This window comes from Pteropus vampyrus, unplaced genomic scaffold, assembly GCF_000151845.1.
Source record: "Pteropus vampyrus isolate Shadow unplaced genomic scaffold, Pvam_2.0 Scaffold85, whole genome shotgun sequence".
Lineage (NCBI taxonomy): Eukaryota > Metazoa > Chordata > Mammalia > Chiroptera > Pteropodidae > Pteropus > Pteropus vampyrus.
Genome location: NW_011888866.1, coordinates 729,187 through 742,781, shown reverse-complemented (window position 1 = coordinate 742,781; position 13,595 = coordinate 729,187). Strand labels below are relative to the sequence as shown.

Genomic DNA, 13,595 nt, shown 5'->3' with positions numbered 1-13,595 from the left:
GGCCGCGGCGCGCCAGCCCCCGGCGGGGCTTTTTCCCTTCTCTCCCTCGTCTCTCTCCCTCTCTCCTCTTTCCCCTTTCCCTTTCTCGATACAAGTTTTTAAACTTTGATGAACTCGCCCAGAGAACTTTCTTAAAGGGGCCGCGCGCACCGCGCAGTCCCAGCCCGCGGGAAGTGGAGCTGGGTGCTCGGCACCCCGCGCCCCCACGTCTCTCGGCATCCCTGCCCGGCGACCCCACACGAGAGGCTCCTGGGTCGTCGGCTTTGGGAAGTAGGCTCCCCTTGTACTCTGATCTGAGGTTATAGGATCCGGCGCACTCATTTCACGCCCAGTTCCAGCCTTCGAGAACTGGTCCGCGCTCTCCTCCCTCCCCTGAGCAGAGGCTGTTGGGGTGCGGAGGGTAGGTGTGGACACCTGGGCTTTGGCCACGGCTGGGCGCCGTTTTGCTGCGTGACCTTGAGGAAATCACTTCCCCTCTCTGGCCTCAGGCTTCCAGCTCCAGAGGGTGGGACTTAAATCTCAAGCTCCCTTCCCGCTCCCAGTCACTGAATAGGACTCAGGGCGGCGATACGAGTCTTGGGGACCCAAATGGTTATTAGCCCTAGGAGAGAGTACCTCGAATGACCGAGAAGATTTCATTTGCCCTCTCCTCCTCCTCCCTCCCAACCCACTAGTTTTTGGCTCTTCACTACCCTTGGCTTAAATGCCCCCCTCCCCACATACACACCTTTTCCTCTCCCATTCAGAGCCCGAAGGCAGAGGGAGGGGAGACCAGCCTCGAGGCTCGGGAGGGGCGTAGTGACTCCCCTCTGAGGGTCTCAAGGGCGCGGCCCTCGGGTCGGTTTCCCTCTGACTTTTGAAAGCCCTCGGGTTGCGCTTGAAGCTCAGCAGCCATGAGCCCGGCAGAGCTGCCCCCAAATGGGTCACCTCCCCTGCGCTCCTGCCTCCGAACCTGAGCTGCAGTCCTCCAGCCAGATGCGCGGTCCAGACTAGGGCAGACCCGCGGGACCCTGGCCAGGATCAGGCGTCGCCGGATGTGATCTGCGTCCTCGTACCTAGTTTCTGTTCTGACTTTCCCCACCAAACCAGGTCATCGCACCTGAATTTAAAAGTTGGAAGCCACGCGCAGCATCAGTGTAGTGGGAGAAGTTGGGTTTGCAATCAAACCAGTTAGGATCTCAGGCCTAGGAGGAATGATTCGACTCTTCGGAGCCTCAGTGCGAAGACCTGCTAAATAGGGCTAGCACTACCATACAGGAGTATCGAGTGTGGAAGTATACAACGTTCCAGATTTAGTCTCCCCAACAAATTATAATCTCCTCCTTATCCTGCCATTTCACAGATGAGTAAATTAAGGCCTAGATAGAGGCAGTCTTTCCCAAGGACATATTCTTTCATTCAGCAAATGATTGTTGAGTACCTGCTGTGTGCTGGTGGCAAGGCCAGAAGCACCCTGGTTTCCCACCACCTCCATTGCCAGCACTTGGTTCAGGCCTCAGTATGAGAGAAACTGCCTCCTTTAGGAATCACTGCCATTCCATCAGAGGTGCTTCACTTCACCCAAAGCTTTTAGGTACTTCAGGCTCTGGCAACTCCAGATATCCCAACCATTCTTTATAGGCCTCCTTTTGGCATTATCTCCCCTGCTCCCTTCCCTAGATCTTCCCACCAGACATATCACCAACTTTGGCCCAGCACTATTCTTCCTCTTCTTTCTTTCCTTCTCTTTTTTCTTGCCCTTTTCTCCCTGACATATCAATCCATATCCTCCCTTCCCTCAAATTCCTGCTTCACCCAATTTTTTCCAAGAAGAGCCAGGTCAGTTTCCTAAAAAAACTAAAGTATCCTCTAGAAGTCAGAATTTTTCAAAAAGTAAAGGAGTCTCATCTTGCCCTTCAGGTCTCCACTTTATAGAGGAGGAAGCTGAGGCCTTAAAAGGTGACGAATGACACCAGGTCTACAATTGATCCCCATCACTATATTTTTCCATGACATGAAGCTGATTATCTTTAATTAACATTTATTACTTTTCTGATAATAGTAGCAATCCATGTACATAGTTGAATAGTTGTAAGCTATAAAATAGTTTAGAAAACAATCTGCTATGTAGGGAGTAAGAGTATTAATATTTCTTTCTAGTCTTTTTGTCTGTGCATATTTTAAAAAACAAAATTGTAGTCTTTGCTGAACATACAGTTTCGATACTTCTTTTTTCTTAAATTTATCATGACCATTTCTTTGTAAATTCTCCAGACATAATTTTTTAATGATTGCTTATCTCCCACTGGATGTGCCGTAATTTAACTTATCTCTTGTTGTTAGACATTTGCATTATTTCCAGTTTTATTCTTTTTTGCCTTCATAAGAAACACCTATACACGTATTCTTAGTGCCTCAGAAAGCTTCCTACGTGTGCGACCAGCTTTTAGGCACTTTGGAGGCGGCAACTGTCATTCCTCCTTGTATCCTCCACAACCCCTGAAATGGAAGAATCTCTGACTCTAGAGGAATTTGGAGATTATATAAATGGAAAGCTCCCGCCCAGCTGGCCGTGAGTACCCAATGATGCCACCAACTTGGGGGTTGAGGCAAATGGGGCTAGAGAGAGGAGTTTAGGGTATACAACTCTGGCAGGCTGCCCGGAGGGTGAGAACTTTTAATTTGGTCTTCCCAAACTGTGACCTAGTAGTCCAGCCTCTTTCAAATGATGCTTCCCATCACCTCTGAGCTTCTCACATTTCTATTTCCTTTGCCTGGAACTGCCCCGCTTCCCCCAGTTCCTGATCTTCCCACACCCACTCCTTACTCCCCTCCACGGATGCTCTCAGAGTGCCTTCTCTGTGTCCTCTCGAGTCTGGGAATGCCTTGTCTTACCGTCTCACCTACCAGATGGGAAAATCTCTGAGTCTGAGAAGTATCCACAACTCCTGCTAAGTGAATACAGACTCACTGCTCAATCTCTATAGCCTCCAGCAGAGTGCTTTATGAATAATGGGCATTTGCAGTAGGTGTTCAATAAACCTTTGCTGTGATACCGAGCCATTCCTGGGGCCTCTAGGTTATCTGAGGGCATGTGGCTCTTTCTCTTTGATTTACTGTACATACATTATCCTTTGGTATTTCATCTTAGGGGAGGGAAAAGAGTCAAATGGCCTTACTCCTGAGAAATGCTGTCCTGGGACCCACCTGGCATTCTAAGGGTGTGCCTGGCTACTTTAGGGCAGCCTACCTTTCTAACGCCAGCTACTCCACCATCAGGAAACCCTGTGCAATAAGGAGGCAGATAGAGAAAGTGACCTTGAGACCCAAAGGCTGGGGTGTAGCTGAGTTATATTTTCTTGGCACTTGTAGATTTAAGCTCCACTGAGTACAAGAGGTCTCAGGAAGAAAAGAGCGCAGGATGTTAGCTAGTATTTATAAAGAACCTATGCTTGCCTGCCCAGGTAGTTAATAAGCAGCCTCACACAATCCTCCCATTGTTCCTGCTATCCCTAGTTATAGATTAGAAAACTGAGGCCCAGAATTATTAGGGGAACTCGCCTTGGGACTAGTGGATGGCATGGATGGTAGGAAAAGCATGAAATAGCCCTATGATGGGATTCAGATTCTGTGACCTTGGGGGACCTACCAAATAAGGGTCAGTGAGTTCATCTGTAAAATGGGAATACTAGTGCCCAACTTCAAGGATGTGTCATGTAAGATAAATAAGAGCTCATGGTAAGCTCTCGGTGGTTGTGATTATTGCCCTTGATCCTACTGCTAATTTGAGGGTCACAGTCAGAGTGGTACAAGTCAGGGTCAGAGACTGGGTCATTTCAGCCCAAAGTTTCTGAGCTCTCTCCCTCTCTTGCCTTCTTTACTCTGGGCCACATAGTTACTCAGGTTCAAATCCAAAGCAAACAGTATTTCAAAAAAAACTGCCAGAGGACCTGGGTTTGAGTTTAGATGACCGTGGCAATCTGAGTGATCAGACGCAAGTAGTTTAATCTCTCTATGGCTTTGTATTCTCATGGTAAAACTAGAGGTGCCTTTCAGGCTCTCATGAGTGTTATCCAGGCTTTCTTGTGTGTTAAATTAGATCCCGGCTCTGGAAGTTCTAGGAAGGCTTCAAAGCTCTAGGGCAACAGGAGGGGCAACTTTAAGATCAGCAAAGAAATAGAACCAAGAACTTTACTTCAAACCCAATCTTCCCAAGAGGCAATGTCTCCTCTCTTCCCCAACGTGTTATTTCTTCTGTTCCCACATGGCTGAAAATTAGGGGAGGACTCTAAGGACAGGGATAGTCTCTTTTTTTCATCTTTGAATTCCCAGGGCCCAGCCCAGGTCCTGGTAGTTGGGGTTCAGTAATAAATATCGAATGAATGAAAGGCTTGGGTTACTGTGGAAAATTCTCTGAGAGAAGTATTTTTACAGTAACATGTCAGTGATTGCTTTTTTCCCTCTCCCAAGGTGGGAGAGGGTGGGATACCAGAAACCTGAAAGGGAAGCAGAAAGGGCATCTGGGTAGGTCAAAGTTCACTGGCCTAGACTCTGGGCTCCCAACTTACCCCTCCCTCTTAGGAGCCAGAGCCCCTACTCTGCCACCAGTTCTTACCTAACCACTGGGCAGTGGCCTCTGCAGATGGGGAAACTGAGTTTCAGTGGCTGAAATCAACTCACCTGAGGTCACAGAGCAAGGTACTGAGTTCATTTCATACTTCATAATTTCAAAGGCAGGTGGCTTGGAAATGTTTTTTCTAAAAAAAAAAAACAAATCAAAGATCTTTTTATAGAGAGCTTTCAAATGATCTCTTATCCCACAGAAAGTCTGTATATTAAAAAAAAGGGAGAGAGAGAGAAAGAGATCTGGCAACAATTAAATGGCACTTGCTAAACTTTTACTGGTTTTGAGTCCTTCCCAGAGAACCAAAGGTCACTGAGAATGCCTCTCTGGCCTGCTTCCCTGCCTGAGTTGCTGGTCTCTCAGCCTGGGAGAGGGCCCCCCAGGCCAGGCAAACTGCAGAATTGGCTGGCATGCCTAGGGAAGCTGGCCCTGACTGGGCAAAGCTTCCGAGAAAGACCTAGGGACTGAAAGTAGGAATAGTTGTACCTGACCAGGGTCCAGTGTGGCAGGTGACAGTCTTTTAGGGACTGGTGTTCTGCATAGAGTGGAATGGGGTAGGGCAAGGAGAGAAGATGAGCTGGCTCTACCTTTACCACTGAAGGTGGCAGTGAGGCTCCTGTGGCCTCCATCTTTACAGTCTTTTTTGCCTTAATAAAAGCCTCTTGTTCAGAAGAAGGGAACAGCTGCACTCATTCTCTCTTAAACCTTATGGGTTTAAGGACACAGCAGCAGGAGAGGGTAATGCCTAACTCAAAGGAATGCTTCCTCAAGGTGGGTGTTGCAGATCATAGAATCTGTTAAGAGGGGTGCTAGAGGTCATCCAAGCCAGTGGACCTCATATTTGGCTACAGACCAGAACTGCCTTTTGAAAAAGACAGATTCCTGGTGTCCATCTGAAAACAACTACGTCCACATCTCTGGGGGCAGACCTTGGGAATCTCTCTGTACTCTAGCAGCTAGAACCCTAGGACCTGAAACCAACTGCCTACATCAAACACTTGAATCTCCACCAAAAGCTAATCCAGCCTCTGCATGAACTTGGGGAGAAGCCGCTCACATCACCCACCCCAAACGGCTCGTTCTACTACTCTTTCTCCAGCTCTTTCAAGATCTAGACTGAGACAGGCCTGGGTTGAAATCATGCTATACTTTACATTTGTGACTTTGTGCAAAGTGACTAAGGACTCTGAGTCTGTTTCCTCATCTGTGAAATGGGGACAGTTTGTATGGAATCACACAACAGTGCTTGACACAGTGCTTGATATTATGTCCTATCAATTAAAAATTTAAGTTGTATCTCTGGTTAAACCCAAATCTGTCTTCCTGTTCCTTTACCTAACTCCTCCATATGTATGGCCCTGGGCTCTATAGCTCCGTAGAGCAAACCCATGCTCCCTGTCTTAGGGCAATCCATGGCAGACCCAGGCCTTTCCTAGCTCCTGACCCTGATCTTCTCCCCTTAGCCCCTGGTTATCTCTTCTTCTGGACTGTTTGGCACTAGGGGTAGTGAAATATTGTAGGAGGGGAACTCTGCTCAGTAGGGCCAAGCCTCCAGGAGCTCCTTATGGGGCATGTGGGGACTCATGATGCAGAGCATAATGACCTCAGGAGAGCAGAGGGAGGCTCCTGTACATAAGGCTACTAACCTGGGCTGCCAGCTGTGTGCCAGGCATAGGGCTAGGCATAACACATCCTAGAACTCATTCAACTTATAGCTGGCTGGGTAGATGATTTTTCTGTGTTTTACATTTGAGGTGCAAAGAGGTTACATAACCTATCCAATGATGCACAGCTATAACTAACAGGACTGGGACTGGAATCCAAGTCTCCCTATGCCCCACCGCTGGAACTAGAATGGAACAAAGGAATTGAATCTGGATTAAGGTCTAAGTCCAAAATGCAGTTTTCTTCCAGGAATCATCTAGGTAAATATTTGCTAATTTCTTATCTAATAATAATCCCTTGTATTTACACAGTATGCTTTATTTTTTTCATGAAGTACAAACCTTCATGTTTTTCTTTTAGAAGAGTTAATGTTTGCTCATGATGCTCATAGTATAAAATTCACAAAGTACAGAAGAATATTAAAAACAGTGTTCAGTTCTTTAAAAAGTTAAAAATAGAATCACCAGATGACCTAATAATCCATTCCTAGATATGTACCCTAAAGAATTGAAAACAGGTATTTTAAACAAAAACCTGTACATTAGTGCTCAAAGCAGTGCTATTCACAATCGCCAAAGGGAGGAGACAACCCAAATGTCCATCAGTCGATGAATGGATGAAATGGATGGTATGTCCATACAGTGGAACATAAAATCCACGAAAAAGATAGGTGCAGATGAAAATCAAAAACATGCTAAGTGAAAGACGCCAGACACAGAAGCTCACATTGTATGATTCTATTTGTGTGAAGTATCCAGAATCGGCAAATCCGTAGTGGCTGCCAGGGGCTGAGGAGGAGAGATGGGGGTGAATGCTAATGGGTGTGGGCTGTTTCTTTGGTGTGATGAAAATGTTGAGACTACACTGAGGTGATGGTTAAACAACTGAATGTACTGAATTGTACAATCTAAAATGGTTGAAATGATTTATGTTATGTGAATTTTTACTCAATTTTATAAAAATAAAAATATTGAACATTAAGTCTCTCCTCCAACCCCATCCGCTAGCAACTAGTACAAGTTCCAGAGACATTCTGAGCATTTATAAACATTTGTGTGTATGTTTTTTATGTGAGTGATAGCATCCTATCTACATTGTTCTGTACCTTGTTTCTGTTACTTGGCAGAGATCTTGGAGATTATTCTACATCATCACTCAACAGACTGGCTATGTGTGTTGTTTGTTTTTTTTAACATCTTTATACTGTTCCATTTTGTGGATGCACCCTGGTTTATCTAGCCTGTCCTTTCTAATGGACATTTAGATTGTTTTCAGTCTTTTGCTATTTCAAACAAGGCTGCTGTGCATAGCCTTGACATGGGTCATTTCACAGAAGCCTCGATCTGTGAGGAAATTCCTAGAAGTGGAATTGCTGGTTCAAAGGGCATTTTAATTTTTCCAGTTGCAAAACTAATGCATACTTTGTTATACAGGTTTCAAACAACTCAGAAGCTCATAGGCTAAAAAGTAAAAGAAGCCTTTCCCACAACCCCAGTCCCATGCCTCCCTTTTCTGGACTCTTCCTCCCCGGCCTTGGGTCTGTAGCTCTCAGAGCCTTCTTTACCTGCCTGATTCTGGGTCTCCCCTCCTTTTATTCACCCCACCCCCCTCTTCCTTCCCTCATCCCCCAGTAGTGACTTTACCATATCTCCGTAAGGCCCAGGTTGAGGCTGAGGCTCACTGTCAAATATAACCTATTACCACCAAACCTACCAACGGCAGTGCTTTCAAGTCATAGAATGTTCAAAACAAAAGACAACCCTCACATTCCACCTTACGTAAGAGGCAACTGAGGCTCAGGGAAAGGAAGTATGGCTCAGTTAATGGGTGTACAGAGCCATGAAGAGAAGCCACATCACCTGACACTCTGTCCAAGAGTCATTTCATTTATTTAATAGACGGTTATTGAGCAACATGAAAGCCCACTGTGAGGCACTGCGCTCAAGCAGTGAATTGAGATAGAAACCTCATATCGTGTTCAGGGAGACCAACAAAAAAACAAGTAAACAAAATATTTCACTTACAAGTGTCATGTAAGCCTCAAGAGTGACTTGGCCCCAGAAGTCTTAATTGGGTGGTATTATCTGAGCTGGGACCTGAATGACAGGAAAGAGCCAGCTAAACCAGCATATGTAAAGGTCCTGATGTAGGAAGAAATTTGTGTTTGACAGAGAAGAAAGCCAGTGTGACTAGAGCAAATGAGATGGCAAATGTGCACTTGAGACCTTGGAGGCAGAGTAAGTCATTCTGCAAAGGCATAAGGTCAGTTACTCCATACCCCTTCCTCTGTTCCCAATAGCTCTCAGCCTGGAGGACACAGCAGGGGTCCCCAAACCTTTCCAGAATGAATGAATGAGCACTGTGTGTTAAAGGTGAGTGAAAGAGAGAGGCAAAGAGGTTTATTATAGAATCCTTGAACAGAGATATAGATTCAAAGCCTAGATGACTAGCCGTGTGGCTTGGGGCCTACCGTTCATCTGTACAATCATGATGGCAGCCAACCCTTAGAGGACTCTGAGCTATACAGTTATATCTGTGTTGCAACTATTCTACTCTGTCCTCGTAGCTATAGTGGGAAAGCAGCCATAAACAATACAAAAACATGAGCATGGCTGTGTTCCACTAAAACTTTATTTATAAAACTGGGCTGTGAGCCAACCCATGCCTAAAATGTGCCAGGCACAGTCATAAGAACCTGATATATATTAACACCTTTCTAATAAGAGGCTGGACAGATAATTGTTCTGTATCTTGTTCGGGTCTTGGACCCCCATTGAGACTCAGGTGGTGTCTCTGATGCTCTAGAGATCTACAGACACACAGTTATGCGCACAGCTTAGGAGGTTAAGGATCTTCAGAGGTCTTTGTGGGCCCCCTGTATAGATTATCCCTAAGGCCCCTTCTACCTCAGACAGTGACCAGGTGGTGGTGCTAGGGATCGTGGAATGCCAGTAGGAAGGCTCCAAGAGAGTAGGAACCGGGGACTTCCAGAATGGATGGCACAGTCTGGGACAGCATTCTAGGGGCTAGCTGACTAGAGGCCTCCACTCCGCCCTAGAGAGTTGTCCTCCCAGGAAAATATGGCCCACTTGGCCCCAAAGCATATGGCAGAAAAATCCTAGCTTGGGGAGGAGCCCTGAAGGAGACCTCAGTCCTGTCTCTTGGTGGAGGTGGTGAAGCCATTTCTTCAAACAACTGTCTCCTTTGTAAAATGAAAGCGTTGGATTATACTCTTCCTTCCAACTACAGATATTTATAAGCAACTACTGTGGAACTACATTTGACCCCACCAGTGATGAAGCAGCTTCAAGCACACAGAACTGTGCCCAAGGGGAATGAAAGGCCACTTGTGCCCTTCAACAAGTCCAGCTGGGAAGGCCCCTGGGAGGCCATGGCACTGGAACTGGACCCTGACGATGGGTAGCTGGGGCCATTCCAGGCAGAGGCAAAGACATGGCTGTGGGAAAACTCAGGGCGTGCAGGGTCTGGTTTGGCTGGAGTGTCAGGTGGTCAGACAAGGAGAATTGGGTCCACGCTTTGGGTTTGGTGGGAGCTAGACCAAGGGTCATCAGGAGGTGGAGAGAGGGGCAAATACTGGGCCTCGCAGAGCTTTATAGGAGGGGATTCTGGAGGGACAGTGGATCTTGGGGCCTGGGCGGAGAGCGCCAGGAAAGGACAGAAAGGAAAGCGGTTTTGGTAGGAAATCGGCCTCAGGCGGTTGGAAATGGGAGGCTAGAGCTGAGAGATTAGGCAAAAGACTGCCCAAGGCGAATGAACAGCTGGCAGTGGCCACTTTCTCAGGGGAGATATTGGTAGGTGCTGCAGCAAGTAAGTTTGGGAGGCTCCATTGCCCTTCTAACTCCCAACAGTGCTCTGGGAGGTCCGCAATGCACATTAGCACGTGAAAGGCTCAGAAAGAAGAGAGGTGGGAGAGAAGAGAGCAGTTTAGCTGCTGTGGGCAGGGGGGCTCACTGTGGCTCACGGGACGACTTCCTGGAAGAACATTTCAGATAAATAAACTGAAGCAGGCATCTAAAAGGTGTAGCCATCTGACAAAGTTGAGTATATATTTTAAATGTTTTGAAGTAAACTAGCCTCAGAGGGTTGATGAAGTAAGGGTGGTGGGGCAGGAGTGGCTACGTTGAAGGCAGCCCGAGCCTTGTCCATCTCTGGCGGCACCCATCTCCCCTCACAACATTTTAACCCCAGAGGTTTAGAAGCTGCCGCAAGATCACAGAGGAGGAAAGTAGGAAAGCCAGGACTAGACTGGAACCCGAGTGTGTCTGCTCTCAAACTCCTTGCTTTTAACCTGGAGGGCATGCAACCTGGCAATTAAACTTAACTCTTGCAAAGTCGGGATTAAAAGTTAAAGCAACATTAAATCCATGCTTGGTAGATGAAGCAGTCAAGTCCCCCTTTCCCTCCCACAGCCGGCTTGCAACCCTTCTCCAGTCTCCAGCTCTTTCAGAGTTGCTGGTTGTCATGAGGCACTGAAGCCTGGAGAAAGGGCAGAGTCTCAGACCTGGGGACTTGGTGGTGCTGCTTGTAGAAATGGGCAGGTTGAGAGGAGGAAGTAATTTTGTAGGATAATCATTGTTCATTTATCATCAGATGGGCTTAGATCCACAGCTTATTAACTATGTAAGCTTAGACAATAAATACACTGTCCGAGCCTCAGTTTCCCCAAATTGTAAAATGGGGATGCTAATAGTACCTACCTCACAGTGTGCGTGGAGATAAAATGCAGTGCTATGTAGAACACACACAGCTCAAGGCCTGTGTGTGTATGTGGTAGCAGCCATAGATATGGCTTTGATTATTAGCATCGTTATCCTCTGGTGGTTGGGATGGGTCCTGAGGTTTCTTTAACACTGCAAGGCTCTATGAGTTCACATTTTGAGTCTGAGATTCCACAAGCTGTTGGAACTGGAGGTCAGGAGAAAGGTGTGGAGTGGAAACTCTGATCTGACAGTCCTGCAGCACAGCTCAAAGGTGGAGTTCAGGTGTTAAGCCAGGGTAGTGGGTGGGGCACCTTCTGGAGGACACAGTGTTCAGAGGAGCTTCTCTCCCTTTTCTATCCCTGCCACCCACCAACCACTTTCCTCCCCCTTTTTCCTGACCCCAAATAGAGAACGAGTCAGGGCTTGAGTTAAAACACTGGGGGTCGCATCTTGTCCTGCCAAGCTGTGTGAGCTTGATCAAGTCACACAATGTCTCTAGTAGGCAGTTTCCTCATCTGTGCAGAGGGGTGTATAATAATAACCTAAAAGAGAGGCTGAGAAGATGGGTCTAGACTCTAAAGAGAGGGCATGAAAGCACTTAGTAAACTTTAAAGTCCGCACAAATGCAGGACATAACTTTTCTTAAACACCTGATGCCAGTGGCACCTCTTCCATGAAACCTTCCCAGACTGTCCAAATGGACTTGATTGCTTTCCCCACTGATCTGTTGCTCATTTGAACCTTATATATATGCCTGCTTCAGCCATATATACACATCCTCGATTATCAGGACAGGACAGGTCTCTTGATTCTGATCAATATCTCCTGATACCCTTCCTGTGGTCTGTCCAGAAGTCTTATAATTTTGGTTCTTACATTTAGGTATGTGATCTGTTTGGGCTTTTTGTATATGATATAAGGTAAGGGCATGTGAATATCCTATTGTCCCTGCACTATTTGATGAAAAGACTATTCTTTCACAATTGAATACTCTTTGCACCCTTGTTGAAAATCAATTGACCATAGACACATGGGTTTATTTCTGACTCTTAATTCTATTCCATTGATCTATATGTCTATTTTCATTTATTTCAAAGTGTTTTCTAACTTCCCCTGTTATTTCTTCTTTGGACTATTGCTTATTTTGGAGTTTCGCTTAGTTTCCACTTATCTGTGAATTTCCCAAATTTCCTTTGTCTTTAATTTCTAATTTCATCCCATGTTGTCTCGCTTTCATTTTGAAAGATATTTTTCTTGGGTAAGGCTGGTCTTTATGTTTTTATTTCTGTTTTTTAAAGATGTGGCTCCATTTCTCACTTGCATTGTTTCTGACAAAAAAAAAAAAATCTCTTTTTATTTTTGTTCGTATGTATTATGTCTTTTTTCTCTGGCTGCTTTTAAGTCTTTATCACTTTTTAAAAGCAATTTATGATACCTGAGTATAATCTGTCTTTTTTTGGTTGGGTACAGTGTACTTTATTGATAGTACATGCTAAACCCCTCCCCTTCTTCAGGGGGTCTGGGATGGAAACTGTATCAAGGATGGGAGATTCTTGGTGTATTGGGAGATTAAATTGTGACAAGGACTCCCCAGCAGCTAAGGGCCTCTTTTCCTTTCATGCTGTCAGTAGGGCTGGTGATCCAGAGAACTCTTACTCCTTGGAGGCCCTATAGAGGCCATAAGGTCCATCACTCTGTTGCTGTAGTCAAATTCATTGTCATATCAGAAAATGTGCTTGACAAAGTGGTCCTTGAAGGTAACGCAAGCCCCACCATTGAAGGTGGAAGGGTAGGTGTTACTGTTAAAGTCGCAGGAGACAACCTAGTCCTCATTGTAGCCCAGGATACCTTTTAGGGGGCCCTCTGATGCCAGCTTCTTGATGTCATCATATTTGGAAGCTTCCTCCAAATGGCAGGTCAGATCCATGACCAATACATTAAGGGGTGGGGACACGGAAGGCCATCCAGTGAACTTCCCATTCAGCTCAGGGATGACTTTGCCCACAGCCTTAGCAGCACCAATAGAAACAGGGATGATATTCTGGGTAGCCCCTTGGCCATCATGCCAGAGGGGCCACCTATAGTCTGGGTGCAGTGATGGCATGGATGGCGGTCATGAGTCCCTCCGCAATGCCAAAGTTGTCATGGATGGCTTCGGCTGGGGGTTGGGGGTGGGAACAAGCAATTTGTGGTGCAAGAGGCATTGCTGATAATCTTGAGGGAGTTGTCATACTTCTCATGGTTCACGCCCATCACAAATGTGGGGGCATCAGCAGAAGGAGCAGAGGCGATGACCCTTTGGGCTCCGCCCTTTAAGTGAGCCCCAGCCTACCCCAAGGTGGTGCAGACTCCAGTGGACTCCACAACATATTTGGCAGCAGCATCACCTCATTTGATGTTGATGAGATCTCACTCCTAAAAGATGAAGATAAACCTTCTATTGATGAAAAGATGTCTGTTCTCAGCCTTGATATGCCATTGAACTTGCCACAGGTGGAGTCATACTGGAACATGTAGACCATGCAGTTGAATTCAACGAAGGGGTCATTGATGGCAACGATATCCACTTTGCCAGAGTTAAAAGTAGCCCTGATGACCAGGCACCC

General features: G+C 46.3%; 1 pseudogene; it reads right to left on the bottom strand.

Moving 5' to 3' along the window:
- Window positions 1-12,395: 12,395 nt before the first annotated feature.
- On the bottom strand, window positions 12,396-13,595 carry LOC105294311 (annotated as a pseudogene).